The sequence below is a fragment of the Chrysochloris asiatica genome, unplaced genomic scaffold (assembly GCF_000296735.1).
Source record: "Chrysochloris asiatica unplaced genomic scaffold, ChrAsi1.0 scaffold00226, whole genome shotgun sequence".
NCBI classification, from domain to species: Eukaryota; Metazoa; Chordata; class Mammalia; order Afrosoricida; family Chrysochloridae; genus Chrysochloris; species Chrysochloris asiatica.
In genome coordinates, this window is record NW_006408744.1 from 2,578,734 (window position 1) to 2,583,051 (window position 4,318).

Genomic DNA, 4,318 nt, shown 5'->3' on the forward strand with positions numbered 1-4,318 from the left:
GCAGCAAGAGTCTCAAGTGTAACAACAGTTGTGAGGATAGCATAGGATAGAGCAGTGCTTCATTCTGTTATGCACAGGATCACTGTGAGTTGGAACCAACTTGACTGCACCTAACAACAACAATCGTATGTATGGCTCTGTAGGATAAGCACTGAACTGCTAAGCGAAAGCTTGGCAATTCAAACCTATCAGCCACTCTTTGGAAATCCTAAACAGGGTCACTATGAGTGGGAACTGATGATTGTATGTTGTTGTTGTTAGTTGCCTTAGAGTTTCTTCTGACTCACGGCAACCCCATGTGTGCAGAGTCGAACTATTCCATAGGGTTTTCAAGAATGTGACCTTTTAGAAGCAGATAGCTAAGCCTATCTTTTGGGGCATCAGTGGGTGGGTTTGTTAGTAGTTGAGCCAACATTTTTGTTAGTAGTTGAGTCTAAACTATTAGCGTCACCTAGGGACACATCTTTCTTTATAGAAAAACAGCAAAATGCGTATTAATACAAATGAGAATCATGTCAAGTGCATTGGATACACAAGGTGAACTCTTTCTAACTGGTTTCATTCATTGGTCTCTCCGTCCCTGGAGAAGATGCCCTTTAGATAACACAGTTCAAAACAAATCCAACCAGGATGCTCTTAGTCAGACTTCCCTTACCCTGGAAAGTAGCCCACAACTTCTAGAAGCTTCCTTTGATTTCCAGAGATGCCACCTGTCCCTGGCCTGGAGATGAAATTAGTACTGGAGACTTCTGGAATGATATATTTCAGAACTCTGAATCTGAGTCATCAGGACTTGTGAATGAGTATGTATTCTGTTTATAAACAGCACATCCTTGTCAATCTGTTCTTTATGCTCCAGACATTCCATGGTCAGAAGAAAGTTCTTCCAAAATACTAAAAACTTTGGAGTTGTAGTCAGTGACCTTTTCCTCCTATTCCTCTTTATGAAATAGTAGAAGGGCTAGTTTCTTTCCTTCACTTGCTCATGGGCCATTAGTGGGAGGAGATGTTCCATTATCTCAATTCTAATGAGCCCAGTAACCAGGAGAAAGAAGGACCTGTGGGGTGATTTAATTTGAAATCCAATGATCCAGTTATTCTTGTGGGCTTTAATCTGGACCCCAGAACCCACTGAGTGGGGGTGTCTTGTCACAGTCAGACACAGTACCTGTACTGGCATAGAGGAGGGAGAAGTTAAAAGAAGGAAGAAAGCTGGCTCAAAAGGAAATACTGCTTGCTATTTTCACTCATAACAACAGCCCTTAAAATTATACAGACCCAGACATGAGCTCTTCCATTCTCTGTGGTTTGCAACTTTAGGGGTTTTAGTCATATCCCTTCAGCTTTTATAGTTAATTCACAATGTTATGGAGGAAAAATTTGGCTTGCCTGTGGATATCTCTATGGCCTACTTCCATGTGGTAATAGGATAGTCCCTGTCTGCTAGTCTAGATACTAAATAGCAAAGGGGCACTGGTGGCAATCTAAGGACAAATCTTATAAAAAATAACAAGTCTGACTTGCATGTTTATTGCTAAATTTGTTAGATGATCATTTATTTTTAATTCATTTATTAATTTATCCATCCAATCAATTGATAGATTCAGAACCTACATAAGATATGGTGTGGTGTTGTAGGACAAATCCTGGACTGCTGACTGCAAAGCTGGTAGTTCAAGCCCAACTACTGCTCCTTGTAAACCCTCTTCAGGGTCGCTATGAGTCAGAGCCAACTTAAAGACACTTAATAACAACTCCAAATATTTCCTCAACAAACTTCCCCTATCTCAATTCCATTGTTTTGATAATAGGTTTTGGTTGATCTTCCTTCCCTCCTTCATTTGTATTAAAATTAAAGAATTATCTTTTCCTCTTTCCTGAAGTCATTGTTTTGTCTTAACTCACTAGGATTGTCTCTCTTTCTCTACTGATTTTTTCTCAACACGATTTGATTTTAATGGGTTCAAACATTTTGTCTCTTAAATAATGTCTTCAGGATCCCTAACCTCTTCAGTTGCCAATGCCTTCTCTTTCCTCCTACTCCCAGTCAACATAGACCAGAGTTGACCTTCACCTCCTTTTCCTGGAGTCTGTCTCTCAGGTCACCAATGACCTCCAGATAGAGAAATCCAGATGACAGTCTCCACTCCTTTCTGGGAATTCTAGACCACATTCTCTTGGTTTCCTCTCACCTCTCTGGTTGTTCCTTACTGACTTCTCCTATTCTTAGTCCTTAAACAGTAGTGCTTCCCAGCAATCTGTTAAACCTCTCCCTTTATCCCCTACTCCTGTGGTTCCAGTTTACATTCACATCCCAATAATACCCCAAACTATATCCTCTCCTCTTCTCTCTTCAGCTGTCTTTTTTTGTTATATCCATTTAGACAACCAACCAACTAACCAACCAGCCAACCAACCAACTGCCATTGAGTCTATTTCAACTCATAGTGATCCTATATAGGTTTGTTGTTGTTGTGTTGTGAAGTGCCATCGAGTCAGTTCCAACCCATAACAACCCTATATAGGGTTTCTGAGGAGCAGCTGGTGAGCTTGAACCACAAACCTTGGAGTTCAAACGGTTTTGCAGTCTGGTGCATTAACCCATAGCGCCACACCAGGACTCCTATATAGGGTTTACAAGACTATAACTCTTTACAGAAGCAGATTGTTGTTGTTGTTAAGTGCCATCGAGTTGGTTCTGACTCAAAGTGACCCTGTATAGGATTTCCAAAGAGTGACTGGTGGGTTTGAACTGCCAACCAAGTGTTCAAACTGACCTTGAGGTCAAGTGCTTCTCCCACAGTGCAACACAGACTTCACCAAAGCAGATAGCCTCATTCTCCCATGGAACAGTTGGTGTGTTTGAACTGCCAGCCTTATAGTTAGCAGTCTAGTGCTTATCTGACACTGCCATCTGGGGCAAATCAAAGTTTACATTTCTGTGGCCACCTCCAAAAAACAAAACTGAAAATCCTAAAAAAAGACAAGTCTTACCAGAGACTAGTGGATTCCCTGCCACTGTGGTCCTCAGTAAACCTTCAGGCCTGTGGCTCAATTTTCAGCCAAATAATAGACAGGGTTCTTTCAAGGGAACAACAGCATGAGAAGGTATTCAACCATGTGAGATCAAAAGTGCAGCATTTGTCCAAGGATAAAGTTTGGGAGGATTAGGAAAGACAGAAATAAATGGAAACAGGAAACACAGGGAGGAAGGGGGGTAAGTGATACTACTTTGCAGGGATTGTAATCCATGACATGAAATAAAATGTGTATGAATTGTTGAATAAACTAGTTTGTTCTGCAAACCTTCGCCCAATTCACCATAAAAAAGTTAAGAAAAATAAAACAGCATCTCCCTCATTGTTTCCTTTCTTAATTCATGTTGAAGGTTTCCTTTCCACGTGTTGCTCACATCCACTCAATTACCCAGTCCCAAAGATTCTACCTCTTGAGTACTTTCGACTCCATCCCTACTCTCCATAACCACTGTTCACCTGTTACCTGGGCCACTACTACACTCTTGTTCCCTCCAACCCACAAAGTAACCAGAAGGATTTTTCTGAAATGCAGCATTTGTAATGCCACTTTTCTTTAATTCCTTCCACAATCATAGGACTATTTTGAGATAAATATGTAGCCTAAGTGGTGAGCTTCAAGGAATGCTTTTTAATTTTTCCTGTGTTTTTTGTTGTTTGTTGTTACCTTTTTAAATGTTCTATTCCTAATGGGTTGTTGTTGTTGTTGTTAATGGGTTGCTATAATTTTAATTAGCAGTTGATTTGACTGTCTTGGGGCCCACCTGGAATAGTGTTGTTGTTGTTTTTATCTGGGAGTGCTTAGTTTGTAAAGAGAAAGAAAACTTACTTTATACCTGTTTAAGGGAGCTCTGGTAGCATAGTGGTTACGAATTGGGCTGCTAATCTCACAGTCAGCAGTTTGAAACTACCAGCTATTCCGTTGGAGGAAGATGAGGCTTTCTGTTCCCATAAAGATTTACAGCCTCAGAAACCCTGTCCAGGGTCCCTATGAGTAGTAACCGACTCCACGGCACATAACAACAACAACAACAAGGGTGGAGAATAATAATGGTATTAACTGGGCTTCCCTGGAGGCATATGGATATTATCCTATCACAGACAGCATTGTACCTCATGACTGATCTGGATATATTCTTTTAACAATGAATGCAACAGCATTCCTCTTCAATTTGTCATTTCCGGCAGAGTAAACTATGTGGTTGTCAGATTCAAAATGGCCAATACCAGTCCATTTCAGCTCACTAATGCCTAAGATATCGATGTTTATGCGTTCCATTTCA